We start from the raw sequence: 15,156 nt of genomic DNA, 5'->3' as shown, positions 1-15,156 counted from the left end.
ATTTTAAATTTCAAGTTTAAAACTATTAATTTTGAAACTTAAAATTTCATATTTCAAAATTAAAAATTAAATTTAGTATCTAAATTTAAAAATTTAAAATTTTAAAATTTTAAAATAGAAAACTTAAAATATAAAAAATTAAAATATACATAACTAATAGTCGCTAGCATAAGTGGCAAAGGACTTGGTTGTTGGTACTCGAGGTCTCTGTTCGAATCCTAGTTGATTCACATTTCCAGCAAAGTTTAAGACAAATAGAAATAAAATAAGCGGGTAGCATCTCAAAAAAATTAAATATAAAATTAAAATTTTAAAATTTTAATTTCTAAAATCAGATATTTGTATTAGCGGCATTATATTTATGTGTCACTACTAAGCAATTTAAAATTAGCATTTAATCCTTTTTAGCGGCATATTCCTAATGACACTAATTGATTTATATTGGCGGCATTTATAATTAATGCTGCTAATACTTTTAGCAACATTGGCATAGGCAGCATTTGGTGTCATATGCTGCTAAAATCTTTAGCAGCATTTGTTGATCATTTAGCAGCATAAATAAATGCCACTAATACTAATTTTCTAGTAATGGCAGGATCGACCTACCGATCTTCCACTTATGCTGTGGGAGGAGTTCAAGAGAGCAGTCTTCGCGAATTACTTCCCCGACACGGTGAAGCGGAGGTTGCAAGAAAGGTTCCGCAAGTTGCGACAGGGTGATCGATCGGTGGGAGAGTATGAGCAGGAATTCTCCCACATTATCGACTGCGTTCCCGATGTTGTTCGAGATGATCGGGACCGGGTTGATTGGTTCTTACGAGGACTCCAGCCGAGGATTTATGAGAAGGTGCAGATTCTGAAGTTGTCGACCTTTGCGGAGGTCTTTGATAGAGCATTGTGGGCGGAGCACGGTAGCGCCCATGTACGTGAAGAACGGGAGGCTATCGCCGAAAGCAAAGATAAAGGCAAGAAGCGAACGGCGGGCGGTGCCGGGGGCCGGCCGAATGCTAAGAAACCCCCTCGATATCCCCGACAGCAGTCGAGGAACTGAAGACCACCTCGGTGCGTCATTTGTGGCGGAGAGCACCGAGTGTCGACTTGCCCGCAGCGAGACGGCAAATGTTTTAAGTGTGGCCAACCGGGACATCTTATCCGGGAGTGTCCGAGCTGGACGTCGTCTGCGCCGACGGCGGCATCGGCACCGACTACCCCGAGACAGCTTGCGGGGTTACCACCAGCGATGTCGGCTGGGTGCACGTCATCACCGCGTCTGCCGGAGGGATCGAGAGCACCTAGCAGGCGGGTTTTCGCCGCTCAGGTGGAGGAGCAGCAGCTTGCAACACCCGACGACGTCGTGGCAGGTATAATTGTGATTAAAGGCACTAGAGCTAAAGCAGTGTTTGATACAGGCGCATCTCATTCATTCATTAGCGCATCATTTGCTCAAACGCATGGCATAGAGAGAATATAGCGATGGACTTTGTTACCGGCTTGCCTCGATCACAAGGCGGACACGATGCGATATGGGTGATAGTAGATCGGTTGACAAAATCGGCACACTTCTTGCCGATACATACTACGTGGTCGGGAGACAAGTTAGCTCAAATTTATCTCGACGAGGTTGTGAGACTTCATGGGGTTCCGGTATCAATTGTATCGGATCGAGACCCCAGGTTCACATTCCATTTTTGGAAGAGCTTGCAAGACGCGCTAGACACACGGCTCGACTTTAGCACAGCGTTTCATCTTCAGAGTGATGGACAGTCAGAGCGGACAATACAAATCCTTGAGGATTGCTTCGAACGTGTGTACTAGATTACAAAGGAGGATGGCATGATTTCTTGCCAATGGCGGAGTTCGCCTATAATAACAGTTATCAAGAGAGTATAGCGATGGCGCTATTTGAGGCACTATATGGTCGTAAGTGTCGTTCTCCTATTCATTGGAGCGACGTGGGCGAGAGAACAGCTCTTGGCCCGGATGTAGTACGGGAGGCGAAAGAGAAAGTTCGCCTTGCCCATCAACGGTTAGCGGTGGCGCAATCTCGATAAAAGAGTTATGACGACAAGCGAAGAAAGGACTTAGAGTTCGCAGTTGGAGACTACGTATTTTTTAGAGTATCGCCGATGCGAGGAGTCAAACGTTTTGGGGTCCGCGGGAAACTAAGCCCCCGATATGTCGGACCATTTGAGATATTGGAGTGCTTGGGTGCGGTGGCATACAAGCTCGCACTACCACCGAGACTCGCGGGAGTTCACAATATTTTTCATGTGCCAAATCTCCAAAAGTATATTCGAAACTCGACACATGTATTGGAGTATGAGCCCGTGGAGTTACGTGAGGATATGTTTTATGAGGAGTACCCGGTATGCATCCTCGACCGAGAAGAAAGAAAGCTGCGGAGTTGCAGAATTCCATATGTGAAAGTCCAATGGAGCAATCATGCTGTGCGAGAAGCCACTTAGGAGCTCGAGGAGACCATGCGGAGAAAGTATCCGCATTTATTTGAGTCGACGAGTTAAGGTATGTGTAATTTCGAGGACGAAATTATTTTAAGGGGTGGAGAATGTAATATACCGAAAATTTGAAAACTAAATATCGAACTTTAGTCAAATTGACCAAAGTGTGAGGATGGTACACTTCAGAAAGTCCGAAGGTGTTAAAATGATCAAAAGTGTATTGTGGGAGATTTTTGAGAGCTAGAGAATCAAAAATCTGCAAACTGCAGTTTTTGAGCTCTCGAGGACCGGTCCCTGGTGGGAGAGACCGATCCCCGTACGCGTGGAAGATGAGAAAAGGGAAAAATTGGCTAAGTCCCTGAGATCAGGCTCTCGGGAACCGGTCCCTGCTGGAGAGACCGGTCCCCGAGAGATGTGTCCCCCAAAGAGAGACCAGTCGCATTGCGCGGGAGCCCTGGCTACCTGCAGGGAGGAGCTACAGGAACCGGTCCCTGGTCGGGGAGACCGGTCCCCGCACACGAAATCTGCCCAGTTTGAGCAGTTTAATAAAATGAAAGTTGAGAGGTTTAAATGCAAAAATGCATTATGTGGGATATGTATGAGGGGTGTATGAGATATTTCCTCCTATTCTCACCCTCTCACACTCTCTCTCCTCTCTTTCTCTCTCTAGAAGACAAGAAGGAGAGAAAAAAGAAAAGAGAAAGGAAAGGAAAGAAAGGGAAAAGAAGAAGAAGAAGAAGGAGAAGAAAAAGAAGGAGTGAAGAAACTCCCTCTCCGTCATCTCTAGCTTGAAGAAGGGAAAGCTTTGAGGTAAGCTTTGATCCCTTTTATGATAAAACCTAAAAATAAGTACCCAATGACCTAGAAATGGTTTTAGTTGAGCCTAATGAGTGTTTCAAGCTTTCTTTTGCTTGTGGATGAGATCAAAACCATGGAGTAGGTGTTGGTGATGAAGCTTAGAGTTGAGCTTCACCCCTCTCATAGTAGAATCCAAACTAGGGTTTGGATTGAGCTAAGAATGGTTTTTATGGAGTCTCTAGGGTAGATTGAAGCTTCTTTTGCTTCCTAATTAGATCAAACCCTAGGTTTTGATGTGGGTTGAGCTAGGGCACCCAAATTTGGGACTTTTGCTTGTAAAGGTTCTAAACTGAAATTGACCCTCTAAAAATCTAATTGGGGGTATTTACGACACATTGGTGCGCTCGGATTAACGTTACGAAAAGTCAATGTAAAGATATGAGCAAAATGGCCTAATAGGGCTTCGTTTTGCCGCAGGTGACGAACTAGGAGTCTAAAAATCCCAAGAAAATCATTGTAGCATCCTAGTACGCCTACGAGGTGGGTGGTGCTATCCAAACTTGTTGGAATTCCTTCTATGCCTAATGTATCATTCAATTGAGCATATATCTATATTGTTGCATGTATTATAGGATAGATGTGATGATATATATGTGAATGTTGCATGATGTGAGTACACGTGCTATTTGAGATGTTTGAGAATCTATTTAACCCTATATGTATGCATGAGATGTATTGTGAGCGTCCAATGAGATGAAAGAACAAAGTGACACAATAAAACAAAGATCGAGTGGCATAAAGAATGAGTAGAGTTAAAGAACAATGATTGCTAGCGTTAGCAAAATAAAATAATGTAAAGAACACTAGAGTTAGTGTGTGGCATCAAAGAGAAATATGACGCAAAGAATTATGAAAATGAGTAGAGACACGTAAAGAAAATAAAAGTGGCATAAAGAACGAGTAAAGTTAAAGAACAATGATTGCTAGAGTTAGCAAAATAAAGTGATATAAAGAACACTAGAGTTAGTGTAAAGACAATGATTGAACTATATCCTTAGAGTTAAGGATCGATCATACTTGCAATGAGTTCCGTGCTCGAGGGCGGTCGCTCCCCCTCGGGCGATGCGCTCCGGAGTTTTGCTTCACGGGTTAGAGTAAACTCGATGACGGTCTTAGCGGGAGGCAGCTGAGGGCCCGCGATGATGGACTTAATGTAAGCAAGTTAATGTGGCGAAACCCCCGGGTTAGTCGTTAGATTAAAGAACAAGAACAAAGAGCAATGGTTAAAGAAGAAAGAATAAAGAACAAAGAACTTGCATACTTGCATGATTTACATTGAGCATACTTCTTACTTTATTGTTCAGGCATATTAGCATCATGATTATAGTTGGGTTATTATTCTGCTTATCCTTTCTATTATGCCCGAGTTAGTCCTAGTGGGAAAGTCGGTGAGGTTGGGGCCGAACCCACTGGGAGCTTCGTTGTAGTTCTCACCCCACTATTTCCACAGAGCCGGGACCGAGTGAGCCGGCGAGCGACCGCGGTAAAAGTATCGCATCTTAGTCAGAGGCCACCAGAGTTGGATTTACATTTTGTAGTAGCATTCCCTTACTTCATCTTTTGCATTTGATGAATTGAGATGTAAAAGGAAAAGAATGTAAATGTTTATTTGGAGCAAATATGATGTAAATGAAATGATGCAAGCAATGTAAAGAATCATGAATATGAAGGTTAAATGCAATGTATGTGATCAAAGTTGAATCATAATACTTGAGTAGATGTTTAGTTTCCTCTCTTTCACTCATGGCTATTGCTTACCCTCGTGTAAGCCGTTTATGTATGTTTCCGCTAATGCACTTCTTGTTTGAAAATGTACAAGTGATGAGCCTTGGGCGGGCAGGAAAAACTCTGTCCGTTCGGCGTCTGTTTGATATGCGCGGGCCGGCCCAAATTAGTATCGGTCCCGGGGTGTGACAATGCAAATGTGTCTGTTGTGTTGTTGCTTTATTTTATACTTTGGGCTCATTGCATAGATATCCATCTTTGTCTACTGAGGAGGATAACAGTTTGAGAGGAGAAAAATGGCCTCTAAGATTTGGAATTTATATTAGATTTAATTTTCTATCCTAGCCCAGGAGAGGAAAAATTATCGTGCCAAAGGCAATCGCTGCATTAAGGCCATTATGAAATTACATATTATGCTACTATACTATCGATAGTGCCAAATGGTTGGTGCTATCAAGTTTTTTGCTGTTGGATGAAGGAATGTGCGGTTATGATGATAGTGGTCCCCTAGGTTGAGTGGGTGGTAGGTTGAAGAGTATAATTTAATAGATGAAAATAATCAAAAGGTGGATCTAACAACAAAAAATTCGATAGTACCAAGAGCTTTGTACTATCGATAGGATAGTAGCTGGACTCTTGAAATTAAAACTAAATACGTGTTGCATTTTCTGAAGTGGCGCTTGTTGTGTAATGATCCAATCCAATAATATTAATACCTTACGAGATCAAATATGCTAATCTAAATTGTTTAAACTTAGTTATTATTACTGAAATACTTGGTTTCTATATTCACACATATAACTTCTTTTTCATCCGAGAATCAAAAAAAAAAATACTAACTATCGCCCTCTGTATTTGGGCCTACAGAAAGCTCCCTTATAAATATCCGTTTTTTCACTTTTCCTCCCTGACTTTAAAAAACCTACATTTTCCCTCCTTAAAATTTCAGAAATGTTTTCAGGAGGGTACTAATGGAGCGGGCAAAATGACCAAATTGCCCTTACTTCTTCTATCAAAAAAATAAATTTTTAATATATTTCTGTCATTTTGAAGGACATTTTCGGAATAAATTATAAAAAATAGACAGAATAGTGAAGGAACACTGACGGAGGGGCTAAATGCAACAACTTAAAATTTTAAGTGGACAAAATATAGGTTTTTGAAAGTAAGGGAGGAAAAGTGAAAAGCGGGTATATACAGGGGATTTGTTTTTGTAATTTAACCATAAAAAAAGTTCTCCTTTTTACATTGAAAATATGTAGGCCCAAATTCAGGCCCGGCCTAATTAGAGTCCAGGAATATTTCGGAACTCACTATCACCCTCCGCCCTTGTTCGACGGGAAAATGGAAAGAGAAATCAGAGGAGAGAGAGAGAGAGAGAGAGATGTCAAGCTTCTCGGTGTCAGAGGTGTCAGCATCGAATATCGCGTCCGTGCTCGCGTCAGAGGGCATCGTCTCTCCTTCCCTCAAACCCGACGATCTCGCCTCGCCCTCCCTCGATCTCCTCCTCTCCATCTTCTCCAACTTCTTTGCCTGCATCGACCCTCTCAGGTACGACTAAAACCCTACCACTGGAAACCCTAATCCTCTGAACCCTAACCCTAACCCTAGCAACTTCTTCCTCTTTTTCATGCTTCTTAGTGATGGCGCCGATGACCCGATCGGGTTCGCAGCGCTGAAGCACCTCGACACCCCGACCACTACGCCGACTCCATTAGGATCCTCGGCCTCTACCGCAAGGCCAAGGACTTCCTCGCCTCCATCCGCTTCCCTGAACTCACCCTCCGTGACCTCCTCAAGCCCGACCCCGGGCGCGCTTCGCACATCCTCAGCGCCCTGTCAATTTTCTCTATTATAGGTTCAATGCTTTGCCCTGACCCCATCGGGTGCTGTGTAGTGAGTGTGATGTTATTAGAAAAAGTACTGCTTAGAGAAGTGCTAGTTTTGGGCTCTACTTAGGTGCTATTTGATTAATGGTTCTTTTCTCAGAAAATATAAGAGTCCCTGGTAAAAGATTCTCTGTCACGCCCGTATACCAGCGAAGCATATCCGCACGTCACAGACCCGCCATACCACTGCAGTATATAAACGTCTACAAGAACAACGATAGAAGAAAAACAAGTAATCCTATCCCTGAAAAAAAAAAAATCAAAAAGAGCAAAAGTACAAGTCGATATATCAACGAGTATCAAATCCAACGCAAAATACAAAGAGTAACAATCAAAGATCTCAAACAAAGAAAGTAACACCACTAATTCTCATCCCCGAAAGTAAAATAATACATCATGGATAACAAAAAAAAGTACAACGTGGTTCTCTAACTACATAAGGGAAATCCCCTCGCCGTAGCGCCGAGTAGCAAGTACGAGCAGCACGCTCCTAGAGTCTAACTAGGCGCGAACTCCTTGCCACGATCTCCTAGCCATCTCCTTGTAAACAGGCCTGTAAAAAACAACCACCAAAAGGCGTGAGAACATAACAATAGTGTCCAGTGGTCAAGCCCGCCAGCCTCGACGAATATACAGCCACAGCTCAAGATGACTAAATGAACAATAACACTAATTGCAAGGATTATAAGCATGTTCTAATAATTAATAACAGTGTAAATCACATGAAAGCTTTCTATCAGTAATGAAACCATTTGCATAAAAGAGATATAGCACACTTCTGTAATCATGAACATAGACATGATATAAAGCACGAAATATAAAAGGAACGACCATTTAATAATAACAATTCATTATGTCTTTTTCATTTAGTACTGTTACTATTCACGGGACCTACCCAAGGTATCCAGCTTGCGCCGCGCTTAATGGCCCCAGTGGATAGTATACACTCGCCCACGCAACCTAACTTAGGCACCCAATCCCGCACCGAGCAACTGTCGCATAGCAACTGCCGAGTGCCGGCTGTAGAGCTACCTCCTCACAAGCGTGCGTGCGATAGATCACGATGCAAGCAACGACAATATCCAATATCCACAAGTCACATTTTTCATAATTCTCATGCAAATTCTTACCCCGACCTCTGATCGGAATTCAACCATACACAATAGTAACAAACTATAACACTAATTGAACTGTAAGGTAAACTAAATCCACCCATAGCATTATACTATCTTTCACTAGTATGCACTAGCACATAGTCCAAGCAGTCATCATTCTCATATTCGAGTCAAAAGAAGTATTGTTCCTAAACTAAAGTGCATCTACATGTCAAAAGACATTCAAACTGTTAATGAATATAATGTAAATACTTCATGTAATATATGTTCTCTATACTCAAGAAACATAATAAACTGAATTCTATTGTTCTACTGAACAAACACAAAAATACTTGAATGCTGAGTTACTTTATTATAAAACGCCTACATTCACAAATATAAACGTCATGATGACGATCCGTCCATAAAAATCACATAACCACCATAAAACCATTTCTATAATAACATATAGAACATAAGAAGGAGTTCACTTGCCGTTAGGCCGACCCCACCTAGTACAAGGCCCCAAAACAGTCCAGAGAGTTCCAAGGAATCCAGCCTCCCTAGTCAATCCGCTGAACACAGAACACTACAATCGATCAAAACATGAAAGCGCATTTTCGCGCAATTACACGACTCGACATTGAAATAGCTATACATCCCTGATTGCTTATTCAATCCTCACGTTAAGCTCTCCAGAAGCGTCCTCCAAGACCAGAGAAGCGCTCCAAAACGGGTCAAACACACCTCTCCTGCGAAACAATTCGAGACCGGGACATCAATATAAGTCGATAAAAGCTATAATAGTCGAAATCTTGGCGAATTCAGTTTCTAACTAAAATCCCTGCTACCATCAGGTAAAGAATACTCCAAACCAGACTTCAAAGAGTACAATTACTCAACGAGGCTCGAAGACCTCGCGAAGAAAAAATTCTCAATTTGCATCCAAAGTCCAAACTTAGTGCATTAATTTCCGATTGTAGCTTCATAAAGGCTAATTCCAATTAAGCTCAAATAGATATCTCAAGTCTCAAGAATTAATTCACAGCCTAAATAACCTCATAATAAATAGCAATTCTCATTAGAAAGCCAAAGCATAAAATCTGAAATCGGCTACTCAAATCGACGAATAGAAGTCGATAACGGAAAATATCCCCTCAAGGTCGTATTACGCTTCTCAGCTTCCAACCAGCATCACTCATTATCACTGTCCACTGGGCTGCAAAATCCCTGCAAAAAGTCTCTTGCACAGGCACAAAGGCTCAACACTTGCAACCAGCGAAGACCGGCGCGCGACGAAAACATGAGCGAAATCGGCGAATTCGATGAGAGTAGAGAAACCCAGAGAGAGAGAGAGAGAGAGAGAAGAAGAAGGGCCGACCCTTCAGCAACCATCACTGAGTCTCCAGAAGTCGTGCTGGCATTCATATGGATATCAAGATTGAAAAGCCCAAATATACCAAGCTGCCACGGTTCTGGGCATTGTGTACAGTACACCATAATGGCTTACCGTACTACAAGAAAAAGCTGATTCGCCCAAGCAAAATGCACATTCTATACATTTTAGCATTCCAATCATCCTCATAACTATCCAAAAACTTGTCTAAACCTTTAGAACATGAGGTGATCCACACAACCATCCCACTACCGAACCTCCGAATTTGCGAAGTCCAGTGTATTACATAAGCCCCTCCTAAAAGAGTTCGCCCGCGAAACTTGTAATCATGACTATTCACGAATTCCGTCGAGAAAAGGAGGGATAATGCTTCTAAACATTTGCACTCTCCAGTTGCCCAAGTGGCTCCGCTCCTCGGATTACCCACAAGATTTCCACAGTAGGGTAACTCGGATTCGAAAGCCGTTACTTCCCGCTAGAATTCTCACGATTCATGCACAAAAGCTCAATGCTCTGTAAATCCACGAGTATCTCCCAATATGTGAGTGGATCAAAAACATATTTCCGAACGTAGATATGTGAAAACACATTGTACCTTCCCGAAGATTCGGCTGCAACGCAAGTCGATACGCTAGACGGGGCCTAATCCCTCCACACCTCGAGTCGCAATAAATCCGGGCTCAACTTCCGAATGCCAAATCTCTAATCCTTCGTCGAGAAACCTTTAGGAAATAACATGATCACCAACTTGGAAATCCAATATCTCAAAGCCGACGTTTGTTCCGCATAACTCTCTCTGATCGACTTTCGTGCTTCGTAGCACCTCTCGCGCAAAGTCGAACTGTTAACTTGCACCTCTTGTAGTACATACGGACCCAAAAACTAACCTTTCTCCACTCGCTCCAATAAGGGGTGATCTGCACTCGCGCATACTAAGGCTTCAAAACGGTGCCATTGAAACTTTGCGTAACTAGCTTCGTTATTCAAGGCAAATTCCGCCACGGTAAGAACTGTGCCCCACTGGCCCTGGTAATCAATCACAAGGCCCTCACATATCTTCAAGGTCTGATGTAACCTCAACTGCCCATCATGCTGGGTGGAAAAGCAGTAACTAAAATCCAGTCGGGCCCATGGCCTCCTGTAGGTCTCCTCCAAAATGAAAATCGGGTCTCGCTCAGACAAAGGCTAGGTACTTCCATGTAATCGCACAAATTCATCAAGGTACACCTGCGATTCTCTCCTGACCAAAAGTCGATGTGGATGGATACAATGTGCGCAGATTAGTCATATCGTCAAACAAATTTCCAAATGCATCGTGACTGCTTGTGAGCGAGGTAATCCAAGGATGAATATCCAATAGTATCCTCTCCACTTCCACACTTGTATGGGTAAGCTCTGAAGTTTCGCCGCAGGAAGTCGACGTGTTCCGCTTAACTCGCTCGACCGTTAAGCACATTAGCCACGTGTCCGCAACTCCTTTTCATTCCATGCCACCAGTAATTAACTAAATCTTTATACATTTTGTACCCCAGCTGTGAATGTATAATCGTGCCGATGTGGCTCTGCACAGAATTCTTCTAATACAAATCTGGCCGTACATCAGAGCCTATCAACCGCTTTAGTAATCCCCGAATCATCACGTGAACTCAGAACGATCATGATCAACCGTGATCCTTATCTCGAAATGCTTCTGCAAAATCATTTCGAATTTGCTTTCTTTAATTCGATCGATCCTCAAGGGTCAGCTGCACACCAACACATAGTCTCAAGTGTGTTGCTCAGGAGCTACAACTTCAAAAATTCAATTGCTCCATTTCCTAACAACAATGTTTCATTGTTACGACATTCGCCAATTTCCGTCGATTTTCGACTTAGAGCATCTCTAACAACATTAGCTTTTCAGGAATGATAGAGGATGGCAATCATAATCCTTGAGCCAACTCTAACCATCTACGTTGCGCAATATAATTCTTCTCTGAGTAAACAGATACTTTAAGCGTCTTATGATCTGTGTAAGAGACTCGCAAACGCCACCGTAGAGTAGTGGCCGCCAAAGAATTTTAAAGCAAATACTACAGCTGCTGACTCAAGATCATGTGTAAGGGTAGTTCTTTCCAATAATTCTTATCAATGGCGAGAAGCATAAGCAAATTACTCTCTGCCATATCTGCATAGAACACACCCTATCCATTCAGCGACGCATCGCGTAAATCAACATAATCCACTCGTAACATGGTACCGCTCAAGATACGGGGCGTAAGTCAATCGTTCGCTGTAGCTCCGAAAGCCTTCTTTCACAGGCTTCATCCACAGAAACTTAGCTCCTTTATGTGTAAATCATCAGTGAGAGGAGTAGACATTCTTTGGCATTCCCACTATCAAATCTTCGGTAGTAAACCGCCAATCCAAGGAAACTTCCGAATCTCTGTGACACTATAGGCCTAGGCCAATCTTTAATCGCTCAATCTTCTTGGGACCACAAGCTATCCCAGTTTCTGAAATAACATGCCAAATCGCACTTCTCGAAGCCAAAATTTCGCATTCTTGAGCTTGCAACAGTTTCTTTTCTCGAATACTTGCCACACATTCTCAATGATTTCATGCCCCGCAATTCATTCGAAATAGATCAACTATGTCGTCATAAACACGACAAAACAATGTCCAAAACGGCTTAAAGACACGGTATCATTAAATCCATAAACGCTGCTGGCATATCAGTCCAAAATGCAAACAGTAAATTCAAATGCCATACTGAGTTTCTAAAAGCGTCTAGAGACATCTCAGGCTTGATCTACGCTGATGGAAACCAGGATGGCAAATCAATCTTGAGAAACTTCGATCCTTGCACTGATCCGAATAATCTCACATCTAGGTAATGGATATTGTTTCTTGATTGTGACCTGTTGATTCTCATAACACAGCACAAATCGCAGAGATCCATCTCTTCTTAACAAACAAACCGCTGCTTCCTAAAGGCAGATAACACCGTCCAATAAATCTTATCTAAAAGATCTTGAACTTGCCTTCAGCTCTTCAAATTCAGCGGGTGCCCAATCACTAAGGCCTTTAGAAAATAGGGTAGTCCCATGGACAGGTCAATCAACAAACTCCAACCATCCCTATCAGGTGATGCCACGGCAATTCAGCTGAAACACATCCTTGAACTCAATCGCCACAACCGAATATCATTATCTTGACGCTTCTCCGTCATCTTACAGAATACAGCCAAGTAGGCCTATAAACATCTCCTCCGAATCAAACTGTCGGCCGCGACGAGCTCGATGGTCATGGCAACAATGAACTCTCGACATCCCTTATAACAAACTCTTCCTACGTCCGTCTCTAAAGTTAAACCGTTCTGTTCGTTGCAATCGTATGGTGTCATAATACTGTGTCAACCAATCCAACCAAATATACATCAAACTCACCTAGTTTGTGAGGCCAATAAATCCACTGCAGACCATCCAGTCCCTACCTATTGGCAGCGAGGCAAAACTCACAAACATACTAGGGATCGCAGTTACAATCACTCGCCCAGATTATACAGTAGGTGCTCCAAAGAAATGCTATCACTCGGCGAACTGCCGTCAATAAAAAGAAGCGAAGCACCCAGTAAAAAAGCACGAACAGAAACTCATAACAAGCAACTAATACTCTAGACTCGCTGTGCGCTGCGGCGCCCTAGTCTGGGCGGCATATCAATCCGCCCACATCGAACCCTACTGTGAACTCTCCGAACTGCCGCTGCCTGGTGGTCGTCCTAGACTGATAAGCCTGTCGGAAGTCCCCTGGCTCGGAGCTGAAGATCAGTGCAGTACTGACGAGGGTGCAGTCAAAGAACCTCTCGACACTCTGCCACGAAAAATGCCTCATCCTGGCCTGCACAGAAAACAGCACGCTGCCCCACGTGTGGACACTGTGGCGGTACGTGAGCCCACCACAGATAACACAACGCGCGGTCGACGACGCTCGGTCGTGCTCCATGGGTGCTGAAGAACCTCGACCCCTCGCTGACCAACGCCCCGTCTGCCTCTCGATACTTTGGCGTCTCCTAAAGAGGCTGACCACTCTCTTCAGCCGCTGTCTCCTGCCTCTTGCTTCGATCCACGCACATTCTTTCCTGCATATCTCCGCCCCCTTCTCACGATCAGGCCTCTGTTCACTACATCCCTGTAATAGATATGGTTTGACAGCCTGAGCCAATCGAAAAAAACGTCGCAGGTCTCAAAACCCACCTAAAGATACGAGCCTTAGTCCCATCATCTCAACCACAAAAGGAACAGCAGTCGCGTAAAATCGGAGAATCTCTCGCTCATTACTCTGCACGTCCTGTCCCTGCCTCAAATTCCTCGATCTTTCCATCGCCTCTTCACACATCTGTGGAAAAATAGTCTCAACAACAATATCCTTGACCTGTTCCATCGTGATACACAATCAGCACGGGGATCCTCCCCGTATGTCACGCACCACCTGTAACCTCGCCATCACAGGTGTGTGTCGCAAACCAGACTCGACCCCTCAACAAGGTGTCATAGAATAACTTCTCCATGGCATCAGCCATTTTCCACCACCCCATGATCTGACTTCTCCCATCCAAAGACATGAGGTTGCAAGCGACGGCTTCATTCAGTCTTCCAATCAATCGCCTCACCACAGCTCCAACCCCGACATCTCGGGTAACAAAGTCCCTGATGCTGGCTAACAGTACGATGGGGACACTGTCCCTGTCGGGTCTCACCCTCGGGCTACGGGTGGGTGTGACAAATACATGTGACTGTCTCTCACTGTGTGCCCCTCTCTGGTGGCTAGAGGTACAGAACTGAATCTCTCTGTCGTCGCTCCCAAGAACAGATCCCCTAACCTCTTCATCCTGTCCCCTGTCCGACGCGCCAGCCGCCATTCTGCTGTCGCTGCCGCGGCCTGCTGAGTAACCAACTCGCAACCGTCACAAGCTGATCCCGCTAACTCAGGAGCTCACTGGACCCCGAAGGACGAAAGTCCAACTTCTTCCGTAGCGGCTGCCTCAGCCCGCACCGGCGTTCCAGCAACGAGTCGAGGCATCTTGAACTGCAACACAAAACAAACAAGGTCAATAAACCTATACTATGGAACCCTCTAGAGATAAAACAACTAATTAAGCGAAGTAATAAATGTACGCGTATAACTTCCGAGTCACTTGTCGTCCGCCAAACGTGCCCTCTGCAAAGTTATAATTGCACATCGATCAAACCTACACGATTATAAACCCAAATCAAAGATACTTTCGCTAACAAAACTCAACATAACTGCGTCTCACAGAACCTATTCTATAAGTCCAACAACTAAGGTTGCTAGTCTACTAAGACTCAAACCCTAGCCTGATACACAATCTGTCACCCGAACCAGCGAAGCATATCGCACGTGCACAGACCCCCATACACCTCAGTATATAAGGCGTCTACAAGAAGCAATGTCGATAGAAGAAAACAAGAAGCCTAACCGATACAGAGCAAAGAACAAGCGATCTACAAACGAGTATAAATCCAATCAAATACAAACGAGGTATACCAAATCCAAAATCTGTCAACAAAAGAAAAACACCAACCATCTCAACCCCGAAGTAAAAATACATATGGATATCAAAAAGAATAGTACAAGGTGCCTCCTATACACTAGGACAACACCTCGCCGAGCCGAGTACAAGTGACAGACTCCAACGCTCCCTAGTAGCCTACTAGGCGCGATCTCCCATTGCC

This window comes from Ananas comosus, linkage group 14, assembly GCF_001540865.1.
Source record: "Ananas comosus cultivar F153 linkage group 14, ASM154086v1, whole genome shotgun sequence".
Lineage (NCBI taxonomy): Eukaryota > Viridiplantae > Streptophyta > Magnoliopsida > Poales > Bromeliaceae > Ananas > Ananas comosus.
This window is presented reverse-complemented; position numbering follows the sequence as displayed.